Genomic DNA, 17,466 nt, shown 5'->3' with positions numbered 1-17,466 from the left:
ACCACCGTCTACACACAGCAGCCAGATCTCTGTCCCTCAGATGTGGACAATAAAACGCCATTTCCTGCGACCCATGACAAAGCTAAGAGGTTGACTTTATCCCTCTGTAAGCTCTTGGCTACAGAAATGCTGCCTTTCCGCCTGGTGGACACACAGGATTTTAGAAACCTTATGTCTGTCGCTGTGCCCCCAGTACCAGATGCCCAGTCGCCACTACTTCTCTAAGAAAGGTGTACCTGCGCTACACCAGCATGTCGCTCACAACATCACCGCTTCCTTGAGAAACTCTGTGTGTGAACAGGTGCATTTCACCACCGATAATTGGACCAGTAAGCATGGACAGGGACGTTACATGTCGCTGACTGGGCACTGCGTAACTATTGTGATAGATGGTGAAGGGTCTGCTGCACAAGTCTTGCCGTCCCCACGACTTGGGCGTCAATCCCCTGTCTGTCCAAGTTCCTCCACTGCTTCTGCCTCCTTAACCTCGTCTGGGTTCTCCACCTCTGCCCCAAGCCGGCCTGGTCAGGCCACCAGCGTTGGAACTGCGCAGAAGGAATCACGCACCCCTCATTACTATGCTGGCAGCAGAGCGCAACGGCATCAGGCGGTCTTTGTCATGAAATGTCTTGGAAATAAGAGTCACACTGCGACTGAGTTGTGGGCAGCTCTGGAGACTAAGTTTGGTAAATGGTTGTCTCCACTCAACCTGCAGCCTGGTAAGGCTGTGTGCGACAATGCTGCAAACCTGGGTGCGACCCTTCCCCTGGGCAAGGTGACACACGTGCCTTGTATGGATCACGTGTTGAACCTTGTTGTCCAGCAATTTTTAACACACTATCCCGGCCTAGATGGCCTTCTGAACAGGGCACGAAAACTGTCTGCTCACTTCCGCCGTTCAACCGCCGCAGCTAAGCGACTTGCATCGCTCCAGAAGTCTTTCAGCCTGCCGGTTCATCGCTTGAAATGCGATGTGCCGACACGCTGGAATTCGACTCTCCACATGTTACAGCGACTGTGGCAGCACCGCCGAGCCCTGGTGCAATACGTCATGACGTATAGCCTGGGCCAACAAGATGCAGAGGTGGGGCAGATCACCCTGATGGAGTGGTCTCAGATCAATGACCTATGCACCCTTCTGCACAGTTTTGACATGGCGACGAATATGTTTAGCGCTGACAATGCCATTATCAGCATGACAATTCCAGTCATTTACATGCTGGACCACACGCTAAACACTATTCGGAGTCAGGGGGTGGGACAACAGGAAGGGGAGGAACTACAGGAGGATTCATATGCACAAGGGACAACAACATCACCAAGGTCCAGACGTTCATCATCACCAAGGCGGCAGGCATGGGACCATGGGGGACAGGGATCAACAAGGGCGCATGGTAGCAGGCGAAATGTTGAGGAAAGTGCAGGAGAACATGAAGAAATGGAGGACGAACTGTCCATGGACATGGAAGACTCTGCGGATGAGGAAGACCTTGGTCAAATTTCAGTTGAAGGAGGTTGGGGGGAGATATCAGAGGAAGAAATAACGGTTAGCACCTCTATGCCACAAACACAGCATGGACTTGGTCCGCATGGCTGCGCCAGACACATGAGTGCCTTCTTGCTGCACTACCTCCAACATGAACCTTGTATTGTCAAAATTAGAAGTGATGATGAGTACTGGCTTGTCACACTATTAGATCCCCAGTACAAGTCCAAATTTTGTGACATAATTCCAGCCATAGAAAGGGACGCACGTATGCAGGAGTATCAGCAAAAGCTGTTACTCGATCTTAACTCGGCTTTTCCACCAAACAACCGTGCAGGTGCAGGGAGTGAATCTCCCAGTTGTAACTTTGCAAACATGGGACGGTCTCGTCATCTTCAACAGTCTACCCATACCAGCAGCACCGTATCTGGTGCTGGTAACAGCAATTCTATTGAATCTTTTCATAATTTTTTTAGACCATCCTTTGCAAGGCCACCAGAGACAACAAGTCTGACACATAGTCAACGGCTGGAGCGGATGATACAGGAGTATTTCCAAATGAACATCGATGCCATGACTTTGCAAATGGAGCCTTGCTCATTTTGGGCTTCAAATCTTGAAAAATGGCCAGAGCTCTCCACTTACAACAAAGTGGAAAAAATCCAGCTCATCTGCCATCAAAGTCCATGCTTTCCTCCAGAGTGCAGGAGTCCTGCCGGTCAGTCCATACCGGTATGTGTGGCAAAGGGTAAATAGAAAAAAGTGGGCTCAGCACTGATATAAAAATATATAAAAAAACCTTTTTATTGGAATCCGGTTAAAACATAGTCTGAGAACACGTTGTACACAATAAAGAGCAGGAAGAACTTTACGCGTTTCGGACAGGCTAATAATTTAAAACCAAAACGTGTCCTTAGTTATAAGGTACCTGCAGAGCCGCCAGAAAGAGAATATATCCATGCTGCAGGAGAGGGGTGTTCCCTATCCAGCTGTAACAGAATGCAATCAAGGTTCAATTCCAAAAGCAGGGTTAATAGACATAAAGGTAACAATTCTAATACAGGTCCCTAAAAAAACGCATGGAAAAACATGCCTGTGTCCTAGAGGCTATTGGAAAGAAGGATGGATTCTTTGTCAGGAAGGGTGGGATTGAAGAAATGACACTATTCATTTCACCCAGTTCGTGCAGGCTCATAACTGAAATTTGGTCCCGAAGGTCCATATACAGTAAAATAGGAGGGTCAGAATTGTCCAAAGGCGAATGAGGAATAATCCCTTCCTCCTCTGAGGGAATTCTCAAAAAATGTCTTTTAACCGTAATATTCCTGATAAAACGGTTGACGTCTTTCATGGTCTGGAATAAATTCGCTCTTGTTGTTGGGGCAAAGTTTAACCCCTTACCAAGGACTCGAAGTTGTGCTGCATCTAAAGTGCAGGCAGAGAGGTTAATGACAGAGTATTCAGGAGGGCTCTGGTGGGCTAATTCCTCCAGTGCTTGTGTTTCTTGGAGCGCAGGTAATATCGACCGCCTGTATTTGCGGTGTTTCCCTCCACCACTGCGTTTTTTTTATACATTTCTCGTATGGGAATGCTGATGTCCGGGAGTATAAGTTTCCCTACTTGATTCGTATGAACTGGCACTATCCTCTGTAGAATCGAGATCTGTGGAGGAGAAGTACACTGTCTTCTCATTAGATGAATATAAATTCTGCTTTTTCAGAATGGACTTTGTTCTACGGGATCCGTGCTAAGTATATATTTCATTAAGCTCATAGTCCTTGACATCACGTCTATACTTATTCTGTTTAAATTCCATAATGTTGCTCTCTAATTTAGTAATGGTATCCTTTAATTTGTTATTAAGCTTCTCAAAGTCGGAGGGGTCATAGGTCTTTTTTAAATACTCATGTATATTTTTGATCTCCTGGTCCAGCTTTAAAATACGGGTATTTTCCTCCTTGACTATAAGATCCATTAGTTTGAGAGAGCAGGAACTCAGAATGGCATTCCAGTCCTCCAAGAATTTCTGGTTAAATTTGAAAGTGGGCAAATTCTTTAGCCTCAAACCCCTCAGGATCATATTCATTTCTATATATTTGCCCAGAGTTTTGGCATCCCACCAGGTCTTTAAATGTTGGGCAGAAACTTTCTCCAAGTCCCAAAAGGTATATATGCTGTCCTCTTGTGCAAGGCTCATAGTAGCAGCATGCGCCCCATCATGGTCGGTAAAAATAGAATCAAAATGTAGGCGGCGCTCCTCATTATCCAGGAGGGCGGCTGTGTCCATAATGCAAGAGTAAATATATCGTTATTCTGGCCAAAAAATGAAAATAAAGGAGTACACGGTTCCCAGACGTAAATAGTATAGACAAAAAATCCTTATATATAGGTAGAACGGAGGAAGACAGGGAGCAAGGAAATGGACTGCAGTAGATTAACAACAAAGGGGAGAAAATCCAGCTCACCTGCCATCAAAGTCCATGCATTCCTCCAGAGTGCACGAGTCCTGCTGGTCAGTCCATACCGGTATGTGTGGCAAAGGGTGAATAGAAAAAAGTGGGCTCAGCACTGATATAAAAATATATATAAAAACTTTTTATTGGAATCCGGTTAAAACATAGTCTGGGAACACGTTGTACACAATGAAGAGCAGGAAAAACTTTACGCGTTTCGGACAGGCTAATAATTTAAAACCAAAAAGTGTCCTTAGTCATAAGCTACCTGCAGAGCGGCCAGAAAGAGAATATATCCATGCTGCAGGAGAGGGGTGTTCCCTATCCAGCTGTAACGGAATGCAATCAAGGTTCAAATCCAAAAGCAGGGTTAATAGACATAAAGGTAACAATTCTAATACAGGTCCCTAAAAAAACGCATGGAAAAACATGGGAAAAAAAATGCACTTTAAATGAAATAAAGACATCATGAAATCTGTATCGCAATGTTAATCAGGTAAGGGGAATGGGGGGGGGAGAGAGGAAGGGGGAGGGGTGAAGTGAGAGGGGGACAAGGGAGGTGAGGGGATGAGAATGGGGGGGTGGGGAGGGTTTCAATCGTGACTGTTTAATAATATAAATGCATGGAAATATGCATACAAATACAAATATGCCCATATAAATTCCAGGCAACCATTCCATGTGTTTAATATACACGTATTATTATAGTGCCTATGTTGTTGCCTATCAGCCAAACCGACTAATCGCAAAAGTGCCTATATAATATAAATATTTGTGGCTTGGCAGCGAAACATATGTGTCACAAAAAAAATAAATAAAAATATGTTGCACTTAAAACGGTGCCTGCTGGTAGGGACTTGTTTCACTAAATTATGTATCGCAGATCAGAGCGAAAGTTTAAACCCCCTGGGTGTCTAGAGTCCAATCTGAGTATCCATTTTGCCTCCACTTGCAAGAGGGTGGCAAACCGATCCCCCCCCTCTAATTGATTTGGGGACATGTTTGATACCTGTCACTATCAAGGTTGACAAATCACCTCCATGTATATCTAAAAAGTGTCGCGTGAGCCCTGAAAGGGGGCGTTTCCTTCCAGACTCACTGGACAACAGGGATGAAGTTGAAGATGCAGCTCTTATGTGCTCAGCCAGACGTACCCTGAGGCATCTAGAGGTACAACCTATGTAGCGCTTAACACAGGAACAGCAGGTGGCTTTATATACAACAAATGTGGACGCACAATTTATGAAAGATGTTATTTTGATGGCTTTGCCATTGGAATCCTCAAAATGTTGAGTGTGGCTCATATATCTGCAGAGTCCACATGTTTGGCAGAAAGGAGAAAAATTCTGTACAATGACTGTATAGTAAAAATTGTATACTTTATTAATAGAAAAATGCTCAAAAGCAGACAAACAGTGTTAGATTAAAAATAGCAGAGACAAATAATGGTAAGTGCCAATAGATGGCGCCCTCACCCTAAAGTAGGTATATGGTGGCACATACTAGAATACAGCACACAGCACATGAAAGGCTAAGAGCCAATATGACATAGAACTAAAGTATACTGCTGCCTATTGAGTACCTGCTGCTGATACATCAATTACATAGTGTCAAAAGAGACTTGCAACAGCGTACTATAACAGTGCAACAAAACATACCTAATTGATAGATGAGAGCCCAGTTCCCCGACCCATAGGTTTCGGTGTTACTCCTTCTTCCGGGGGTGGTCTCTGATTAAAAGAGGTAACCTTATAAAGGATGAGTGTCCAATCATAATCCGTATTGACCCTAACCAATCAGGCCATAGGGTATATGCAGTGACGTTGTATCAGAGAAGACCAATATCATGCCCATCACCTCAATAGGTGGATACACAGGGCGTGCAGCAGGTGGGGGTGTGGCCAAGGCCCCCACGTGCAAACACACATGGAACGCCGCAAAATATACCCGATGGCAGAGTAACGCCATACCGGAAGTAGTGTATGCCGTACCGGAAGTGACGTATCGTGAATCTCCGCGTCACTAACGTGAGGGCGCGCACATCATTTGGCTAGTGTAAGTCCGCCCTCAGTACCTAGATGCGCCTGCGCACCCAAACAGTGACACAAATCCACAGATACACGCCACAGTGGCGAAATCGTCACTGCTGGGTGCAAGAACAACTTTATATATAATGCATTATAATGCGAACATCGGGCTTAGAATATATAGCAGACTTTATCACAACATCGCCACAATAAGAGAGTACACACCACGTGACCCACAGGAACATGCCCATAGCCCCACGTGTGTGCACATAACCCACTAAAGTGACGTGGAGTGGTGCGCCATATGATCAGTACTATCACCAATAGGCGTTTAACACACCACTTCACGTCACCGATTATAGTATCGGCGCACTCACCATGTATGTGTACCGTAACATTAAAAATTCACAGCAATCGGCAACATTTATATATATAGCAGCGCCCAAGCATATCCAACACTATCACATCATACAACCGCAAAGGCCACTGTGGCGCACACGCGCATGACCAAAGGGACCCACACCGCCGCGGGCGCGTCAAACCACGGCCAAGGGGACAAAGTCGCCAAGGCGGTGGAACAAAAAGACGCGCACACGGCGGCACCGGGTCCCCGGGCAGACACGTGCACGCACCGGACTCACGGAGATGAGGCGGAAGTGAAAGATCACATATATTAACAGATGTAATACACCTCTAGGCCCTGATAAAATTCATCCTAATGTCGGAAAAAAACCCCACATGGCCCAATGTCCAATATAATCAATGTTGATTGTTCCATGATGATCACATCAACAGGGGCTCCGTATATTTGTCGTAAGGGCCCAGATGAATGATATGCTTCTCCAACTCCATATGTCAAGGATGCGCAGGGACAGAGTACAGTACGGATATGAGAGGAACTAAAAAATAAAAAGTAAATAAAACACAAATGAATATAAGACCAAAATAGAGCAGAGCATCGCGGACGCCGACTGTAATCCCATATGTCATCTTAAACCAAAAGGACACAAGAAAGAGGAACCCCTATTCTAGAAAGGACACAAAGCTTAGATACTCGTTCAGTCCATCAGGCTGTAGCGTTTTCAATGTCCATATCCACTCGGTTTCGCGTTGTGCAAGGAGACGGCTAATATTGCCGCCTCTAACCCCAGTCACAACCTGATCTATGCCTCGTACCTTTAATAAAGTATAATTGCAGTTGTGATGTTTCTTAAAGTGCCTCGGTATAGTCTTAAGGCCCTCAATGTCCACATCATCCATGGCGGCTTGAATGTCACAGACATGCTCTCTCACACGTACCTTAAGAGCTCATGTGGTGAGGCCGACATAGACGAGTGGACACGGACAACTGGCATAGTATACTACAGCCTTAGATAGACAGTTAATTCTCTTCTTGATTGGGAAAACTTTCCCATCTGACGAGGCAAAATCAGTTTCTGTTTCAATATTGGGGCATGCTATACACGACCCACACGGTGAACACCCAAATCTGGACCTCGGGGGTAAAGAAGATAGGGGCAAAAATGGGAGGACCGCATTATCTTTTTTATCATAATGGCTTGATGTTAATATGTCCTTGAAGTTCCTGGCTTTACGGGCCGCAACTGACGGTCTATCAGGCAGGTAGCTCTGCAGAATGGGATCAACGGTAAGAATAGACCAAAAACGGGACATAACATCCAGCATCCGACCCCACTGGGAGTGATATTTGGTGATCATCCTTACCACATTGGATGTCTATCTCTTCTGACCACCAAATAATAACTCCACACGTGGTGAATTTCTAGCTCTATTATAGGCTTTTTTAATGGATCTATTACTATACCCGCGATCACGAAATCTCTGTTTAAGTTCAAGGGCTCTGGATTCAAAAGACACATCTGAGGAGCATATCCTTCGCAACCGAAGAAACTGCCCCACAGGGACTGCCCGTATCACATGGGCAGGATGAGCTGAGGTGGCATACAAGACTGAGTTAACAGATGTATCTTTACGATATAAATCAGTCTGCAGCTGACCCGATGGATCCCGCTTGACCAGCACGTCCAGGAATTCGAGGGATGTGTCACTGAATTTGTGGGTCAATCGTATATTGACTTTATTGATGTTTAAATTCTGAATAAATAAATTAAGATCATGGGCACTCCCCTGCCAGATGAAAAAGATGTCATCGATGTACCGCATCCAAAAGGGGATGCGGTCCACCGATAACATCACATCTGACAGGAGAAGGTCCCTCTCCCACAGCCCCAGGAATAAATTAGCATATGAGGGTGCAAAGGCCGCCCCCATTGCTGTACCCTGGAGCTGTAGGTACAGGGACCCCCCAAAAAAGAAAAAATTATGAGTTAATGCAAAATTCACAAGATCCATGACAAAACCCCTCTCCGTCCCGGACATGCTGGTCATTGACAGGAAATATGCAATTGCCCGTAGTCCGTCGTGATGTCGAATGCTCGTATAAAGCGATTCGACATCACAAGAGACCAACGGTGACCCCTCCCCCACATGTAAGGAGTCTATCTTTTGCAAAAAATTGCTCGTATCTCTTGTATAAGACGGGAGAGATTCCACAAGTGGCTTGAGTAACGAGTCAATATAAATGCACACCCGCTCAAGAAAATTACCCACCCCGGACACAATAGGTCTCCCCGGGGGTGTCTTTGTGTCTTTGTGCACTTTAGGTAACAGATATAATGTCGGCACCTTCGGTTCAAATACAACTAATGAATCAGATAGTTTCTTCTCTATGGTCCCACTCTCCACAGCACTATTCAGCAAACATAGCAGTTCTTTCTTATATTTGCTGAGGGGGTTAAAGGTGAGGCGCTGATAACACTCACTCACCCTAAGTTGCCTATATGCTTCCTTTTCGTACAAGGCACAGGGCCAAACCACGATGTTCCCACCCTTGTCGGCTGGTTTTATTATTATGTCATCCAATCGCCTGATCCTGTTGATGCAGCTCCTCTCCTCCCTCGTAAGATTATCTTTATAAATTCTCGTAGGAAATTTAGAAAACTCATTGGAGACTAGCTGCACAAACAGGTCAATATTGGGACAAGCCGACAAGGGGGGGAATTTTTTTGACCTAATCCGCAGCCGCGGAGGGATCTTACCTAAGGCACCGGAAGAGTGTTCCTCTGATAATTCCTCAAGGATCTTGAGAGCAGTCTGTTCAGTTTCAGTTGGAAAGGCCCTCTGTAGGTCATCATCATGGAACCACTTCTTCATAATCAGTGCCCGGGCGAAAATATGCAGATCCTTTACGGCTGTAAAAGGGTCAAATCGTGAGCTTGGCGAGAACGTGAGACCCCGAGACAATACTTCATTCTCTAATGTTGAAAATACATGTTGGGACAAGTTTATTACCTTGGGAGTGTCACCTAATTTCCCCACAACTGCAGCTTTCTTGGTGTAATTCCCAGTTGTTTTGAATTGCTGTACCCCTTTTCTCTTGGTACCCAACCTTGTAGTCATGGGGGACAGGGATTGATCTGATGTCTCACCCGCAGATGAAACTGTGGATACTGATGTAGATCTCCCACGAGTGAACCGGGGTACTGACTTACGCCACCTATATACTCGTAGTTGTTGATAATCCGTAATATCCCTCGTGATCTTCTTTGAGTGTGTCTCTCTGATCGCTTTTTCCCATTCCTCAGAGCTAGCAGCCATCATGGCATCAAAAGCTGCAATCTCCTCCGCCGAGGAAATTGTCTTCATTTCTAGATAGGTCGAATCCAACTCCTTCTCTACCTCTTCAAGGGTTTTGGAATTAAAACCAACTAATAATTCCATCAATTTAAGTGAGCTAGTGGAACAGATTTCCTCCCATTTGTTGATAAAAGTGGTATCTTCCACAGGAAAGGAAGGGAAAACCTGCATCCTTAAACCTCGAGGGATCATTTGTTTCGAAATGTATCCCTCGAGGAAGGCCCTGTTCCACCACACCTTTGTACGCCTATGCAAAAGACGTTTTACACTACTCTGGAGTTCAGTACGTCCCCTCTGCTCAATACTCATGCCATCCACTAGGTTCCCATCAAAAGCTCTGCTACACAATGTTTTCCAGGAGATATCCCTGGTTTTATAGTCCATAGTTGGTAAAGGGAAAACCTGTGAAAATACACAGAAATTGATATAAATAAACAATACCAGAAAGCACGGACAATCCCGTGCCATATTCACAATATGGACAAAGCCATATACAGATAGCTATAGGCAGAAAGGAGAAACATTCTGTACAACGACTGTATAGTAAAAATTGTATACTTTATTAATAGAAAAATGCTCAAAAGCAGACAAACAGTGTTAGATTAAAAATAGCAGAGACAAATAATGGTAAGTGCCAATAGATGGCGCCCTCACCCTAAAGTAGGTATATGGTGGCACATACTAGAATACAGCACACAGCACATGAAAGGCTAAGAGCCAATATGACATAGAACTAAAGTATACTGCTGCCTATTGAGTACCTGCTGCTGATACATCAATTACATAGTGTCAAAAGAGACTTGCAACAGCGTACTATAACAGTGCAACAAAACATACCTAATTGATAGATGAGAGCCCAGTTCCCCGACCCATAGGTTTCGGTGTTACTCCTTCTTCCGGGGGTGGTCTCTGATTAAAAGAGGTAACCTTATAAAGGATGAGTGTCCAATCATAATCCGTATTGACCCTAACCAATCAGGCCATAGGGTATATGCAGTGACGTTGTATCAGAGAAGACCAATATCATGCCCATCACCTCAATAGGTGGATACACAGGGCGTGCAGCAGGTGGGGGTGTGGCCAAGGCCCCCACGTGCAAACACACATGGAACGCCGCAAAATATACCCGATGGCAGAGTAACGCCATACCGGAAGTAGTGTATGCCGTACCGGAAGTGACGTATCGTGAATCTCCGCGTCACTAACGTGAGGGCGCGCACATCATTTGGCTAGTGTAAGTCCGCCCTCAGTACCTAGATGCGCCTGCGCACCCAAACAGTGACACAAATCCACAGATACACGCCACAGTGGCGAAATCGTCACTGCTGGGTGCAAGAACAACTTTATATATAATGCATTATAATGCGAACATCGGGCTTAGAATATATAGCAGACTTTATCACAACATCGCCACAATAAGAGAGTACACACCACGTGACCCACAGGAACATGCCCATAGCCCCACGTGTGTGCACATAACCCACTAAAGTGACGTGGAGTGGTGCGCCATATGATCAGTACTATCACCAATAGGCGTTTAACACACCACTTCACGTCACCGATTATAGTATCGGCGCACCCACCATGTATGTGTACCGTAACATTAAAAATTCACAGCAATCGGCAACATTTATATATATAGCAGCGCCCAAGCATATCCAACACTATCACATCATACAACCGCAAAGGCCTAGAGGTGTATTACATCTGTTAATATATGTGATCTTTCACTTCCGCCTCATCTCCGTGAGTCCGGTGCGCGCGCGTGTCTGCCCGGGGACCCGGTGCCGCCGTGTGCGCGTCTTTTTTGTTCCACCGCCTTGGCGTGTGCGCCACAGTGGCCTTTGCGGTATATGCAACGTCACTGCATATACCCTATGGTCTGATTGGTTAGGGTCAATACGGATTATGATTGGACACTCATCCTTTATAAGGTTACCTCTTTTAGTCAGAGACCACCCCCGGAAGAAGGAGTAACACCGAAACCTATGGGTCGGGGAACTGGGCTCTCATCTATCAATTAGGTATGTTTTGTTGCACTGTTATAGTACGCTGTTGCAAGTCTCTTTTGACACTATGTAATTGATGTATCAGCAGCAGGTACTCAATAGGCAGCAGTATACTTTAGTTCTATGTCATATTGGCTCTTAGCCTTTCATGTGCTGTGTGCTGTATTCTAGTATGTGCCACCATATACCTACTTTAGGGTGAGGGCGCCATCTATTGGCACTTACCATTATTTGTCTCTGCTATTTTTAATCTAACACTGTTTGTCTGCTTTTGAGCATTTTTCTATTAATAAAGTATACAATTTTTACTATACAGTCGTTGTACAGAATTTTTCTCCTTTCTGCCTATAGCTATCTGTATATGGCTTTGTCCATATTGTGAATATGGCACGGGATTGTCCGTGCTTTCTGGTATTGTTTATTTAGAGTCCATATGTTTTAGAGCCACACCGGTATGAACCAGTGGTACTGAGCCAGGTTTGTACCCTATTTCCACCTAAAGCATAGAGGCTAGGATAGACAGCATTGCCCACATTTCTGGCACGTCTGGCTACCACATTGATTCCATGAGAGAGAATTTCATCTACATCCTTATCCTGCTGAAGTAAGGGGATAAATTTAAGAACCACTTTTTTTATGGCTGAAAAATCAGAGCTAAAAGGGGTCGAAAATGTGACACGTTGTGACTGTTTCTGCAATCTAGGCTTATCCCTTAGTAACTCTGATCGTGATTTATTGTCTGCAATGCTGCGTGCTCTCTTCAGAGAGGAATAAGAATACTCTCTCATTTTTAGTCTCCCTGTAATACGCATAGCCTCAGACGAATAAGAGGCTGCTGAGGAGCAAAGCCTTTTAGCCTGCAAGTATTCTCCAATGGGTAAATTCCCTGTGGTGTGGAAAATGTGGCAACTATCAGCGCGCAAGATTGTATTGCCGCTTATTGCCTTGCGGTACAGTGTTGTGTCAATTTGGCCAGTGTTAGAATTGCCTGTGAGGGAGACATCAAAAAATGGTGCAGTTTTTTCAAAATAAGGAATGGAAAAGGACAAGTTAAATTGGTTGTTATTCAGGTATGCATTTAAGCCATCTGTCACATCGGACAGATTAGTATCGCCCAGCCTCTCGCAAATAAAGATTTGATCATCTATGTAACGGGCGTACCACCGGATATGTTTGATGTAAGGGTTATCATCTATATAGACATGATGCTCCTCCCAATAGGACATGTACAAGTTCGCCAGGGCACACGAAAAACTTGCCCCCATCGGACAACCTGAAATCTTCAAATAAAAAATGCCATTAAATTGGAAAAAATTATGACTTAACAGAATACCAGTAACTGTCAAAATAAATTCCTTGTGCATGTCATCAAAAGTGGTGTAGTTATTCAAATGAAAAAATAACACCTGTAAAGCCAAATCGTGTGGAATACTAGGCTAAAGAGAGTTCACATCACCCATAATCCAGAAGGAACGATCAGTCCACTTGATGTCCTGGAGGTTTTGCAACAAACATTTTGTATCCCAAACATAACCATTGGTACGCTTGACAAGAGGCCACCGACAGGTGGCTAGATAGGGAGCCTATACTAGCTACATTAGGGCGGAGGGGGGGGGGGCGGGAGTATTTTTATGGACTTTAGGAAGGCAATGGAATATGGGGCAGACAGGATTGTCGATCATGAGATATTCCTGTACCTTCTTAGAAATGATACCCCAGTCAAACCCTTTCTGCAAAATGTTGCTTCATTTTAAAGAAAAAACATTGGTGGGGTCTCAATTCAGACGTCTATATGTATTAGTATCACTCAGCATGTCCATCACTAATTTTTCATATAGGGAGCTGTCAAGGACAACTACTGAGCCCCCCTTGTCAGCTGAGCGAACCGAAATGTAGGGGTTGTTCCTCAAGTCCCTCAAAGCATATCCTTCCTGATCAGAGAGATTGTTGGATATGGTCGATTCAGAGGAAATAATATTCCGTATCTCCTTCTCAATTACATCTTGGTAGGTATCTATCGCCAGTGTCCTAGAGGCTATTGAATAGAAGGATGGATTCTTTGTCAGGAATGGTGGGATTGAAGAAATGATACTATTCATTTCGCCCAGTTCGTGCAGGCTCATAACTAAAATTTGGTCCCAAAGGTCCATATACAGTGGAATAGGAGGGTCAGAATTGTCCAAAGGCGAATGGGGAATAATCCCTTCCTCCTCTGAGGGATTCTCAAAAAATGTCTTTTAACCGTAATATTTCTGATAAAACGGTTGACGTCTTTCATGGTCTGGAATAAATTCGCTCTTGTTGTTGGGTCAAAGTTTAACCCCTTACCAAGGACTCGAAGTTGTGCTGCATCTAAAGTGCAGGCAGAGAGGTTAATGACAGAGTATTCAGGAGTAGAGATGAGCGAACCGGTCGTGGTTCGGCTCGAGTTCGGTTCGTCGAACGGAGGTCTCGTTCGAGTTCAGTTCGTCGAACGTTCGACGAACCGAACTCGAACCGCATAGGAAATAATGGCAGGCAATCACAAACACATAAAAACACCTAGAAAACACCCTTAAAGGTGTCAAAAAGGTGACAAACAACTCACAACACAACACAAACACATGGGAAAGTGACAAGGACATATACTCATGCAAAAACAAAAGAGCTGGACAAGGAAAAAGAGGAGGAGACACAGATATATGAGTATATGCAAGGAAACGTCGATGCCATTACTGTGCAACTTGAGCCCTGCTCATTTTAGGCTTCCAATCTGGATAAATTGCCTGAGCTTGCCACGTACGCCTTGGGGATCTTGTCGTGTCCTGCAGCCAGCGTTCTCTCGGAACCTGTCTTCAGTGCTGCTGGGGGTCTGCCGGCAGATAAGCACACGTGTCTGTCCACTGACAATGTGGACATGGCTCTCAGAGGACTTTTCTTCCCCTGGCTCATCCAGGGGAGATGAAAGGCACGCGTATTTTTGAGAGTGCTTCATGCAAAGCATCTTTTTCTTTTTCAAAAGGGGGGTCAACTGATGCAAGTCAAGTGGGGTGTGTGTGGCCCAATTAGTGGCAACGAGGGAGACTGTGGTTGGAGTCCCCTCGCTGTGTTTTACATGCTTTTCGAAGGGCATGACATGCCTAAGAGGTTGAGTTTCAGCATCTGCAACTTGTTGGCTACAGAAAGGCTGCCTTTACACCCTTTTGAGACCAAGGATTTTCAAGACCTTATGCCCATTGCAGTGCCCCAAGAGCCGATGGCCATTCGCTACTCCTTCTCCAAGTAAGGCGTGCCCGCGCTACCACAGCAGCTCGCACACAACATCACCGATTCCTCAAGAAACTCTGTGTGTGACAGGGTGCATTTCACCACAGATACTTGGACCAGTAAGCATGGACAGGGGAGTTACATGTTGCTGATTGGGCACTGGATAACTATGGTGAGGGATGGAGAAGGGTCTGCTGTACAAGTCTTTCCGTCTCCACGAGTTGTGTGTCAATACTTCCTCGGTATGTACAAGTTCCTCCACTGCTTCTGCCTCCTCAACCTCGTGTTGGTCCTTCACCTCGGGCCAATACCTGTGTGGTCAGGCCACCCTTCCTTGTAACTGCGCCCAAGGAATCCCACACACCTCCTTACTATGCTGGCAGCAGAGCTCAACAGCATGATGCGGTCGACTCTTTACTTAGAAATGTCTGGGAAATGTGAGTCACACCGCTGAGGAGTTGTGGACGGTAAGCTCTGGAGAGTGAGACCAAGTTTCATCAATGGTTGTCTCCACTCAACCAGCAGCCAGGGAATGTCGGGTGCGACAATGATGCAAAACAGTCTCCGGCCCTACTTCAGGGCAATGTGACACATGTGCCTTGTATGGCTCACGTGTTCAATCTGATTCTCCAGCAATTTTTAAAACACTATCCCAGCCTACATGTCCTTCTGTCGAGGGCACGTGTATTGCCTGCCTGGATAGACACACTCAGACGGGTTATAAAGGATAGGCTAGAGGGAAGCCACTCACCAAGCTGGACACCCAGAACCCTAAAACCCTTTAACCCCTATACAGTTATTTTGAATTACACAGGGCCCAAGTTGATCAATACCTGTGGAAGGCTACAGTTCCAGAGAATAGTAGTCATGCAGGGTCAAAACATTAATTGAGGAAGAAGAACAGAATGGGAGGGACAGGACTTAATCAGAAAACAAGCAGAGGGGAAATGCGGATCGGCCAACGAGGTACATAAACAGCAAGCAGGAAAAGTAGTCAGGTAACAAGCACACAAAATCACAAAACTGAACTGAGAGGAAACAGTAACCAGAGATTCATAGCTATGTCTGGCAGTGGTCTGCAGACAGGATGGGCCTAAAAATGGGTGTGTTGTCTTCCCATTGGTTGTAGCTGAATGATGGTACTTCATCTGTGAGATACCCACCACCTACATTCAGCCAGTGGTTCTGCATCTGTCAAGGTAATGCAGCCCAGTGGGTGACCATAACCTGCGTCCACCTGCGCTGCTGGCGTCGACTCCTCTCCCATCGTCAGCACTATGCACGAAAGGAAAACGTTGTCACCTAGCGACAGGAGTACAAATTGACGGAGTGGACTCCGGTGGGGACTTAACAGCCATGTGCGGCAATGATGCAAACCTGGCTGCGGGCCTTCGTCAGGGCAATGTGACACACGTGCCTTGTATGGCTCACATGTTGAATCTGATTTTCCAGCAATTTTTAAAAAACAATCCCGGCCTACATGGCCTTGTACAGCGGACACGCTCGCTATGTGCTCACTTCCATCGTTCGCACCCAGCAGCTCAACAACTTTCATCGCTCCTGAAGTCTTAAGGTCTGGCGGTTAAACACCTTAAATGCGATGTTCTGACATGCAGGAATTGGAATCTGCACATGTTGCAGCGTCTGTGGCAGCACCGCAGATCCCTGCTGAAATACGTTATGACGTATACCCTGGGCTAACTTGATCCAGAGGTGGTGCAGATCACGCTGCTAGAGTGGTGTCAGATCAAGGACCTATGCACCCTTCTACACACACACAGTTTACACTTGTCGACGAAGATATTTACCACTGGCGATGCCATTCTCAGCGTGACAATTCTGGTCATTTACATGACGGAGCACACTGTAAGCATTATTCGGAGTCAGGTGATGGGACAAGATGAAGGGGAGGAAGTACAGGAGGAGTCATATGCGGAAGGGATAACAAGATCTACAAGGTCCAGATGATCAGCGGCACCTAGGCGGCAGTCATGGTACGGTGGGGGAGAGGGATTATCAAGGGCACAGAGTATCAGCAAAACTGTTGAGGAAGGTGCAGGAGCCCATGAAGAAATGGAGGATGAACTGGCGATGGGCATGGAAGACTCAACAGATGAGTGAGAGCTTGCTCACATTTCGGTTGTGCGAGGTTGGGGGAGAGGGCAGAGGAAGGAGGCACGATTCTCACCTCTCTGCCACCAACACACCAAGGACTTGGTCCTCCTGGATGCACAAGACACATGGGAGCCTTCTTGCTGCACTACCTACAACATGACCCTCGGATTGTACAAATTCGAAGTAATGCTGACTACTGGGTTGCCACACTGTTAGATCCCCGGTACAACACAAAATTTTGCGAAATATTTCCTGCCATAGAAAGGGACGCACGTATGCAGGAGTATTAGCAGAAGGTGGTATGCAATCTTAGATCTGCTTTTCCACTAAACACCAGTGGTGCACAGAGTGAATCTCAACGCTTTGTCATGGATAGGAGGAAATGGTCTTTTACTTGTCCACATCTGAGGGAC

The sequence above is a fragment of the Anomaloglossus baeobatrachus genome, chromosome 6 (assembly GCF_048569485.1).
Source record: "Anomaloglossus baeobatrachus isolate aAnoBae1 chromosome 6, aAnoBae1.hap1, whole genome shotgun sequence".
NCBI lineage: Eukaryota > Metazoa > Chordata > Amphibia > Anura > Aromobatidae > Anomaloglossus > Anomaloglossus baeobatrachus.
This window is presented reverse-complemented; position numbering follows the sequence as displayed.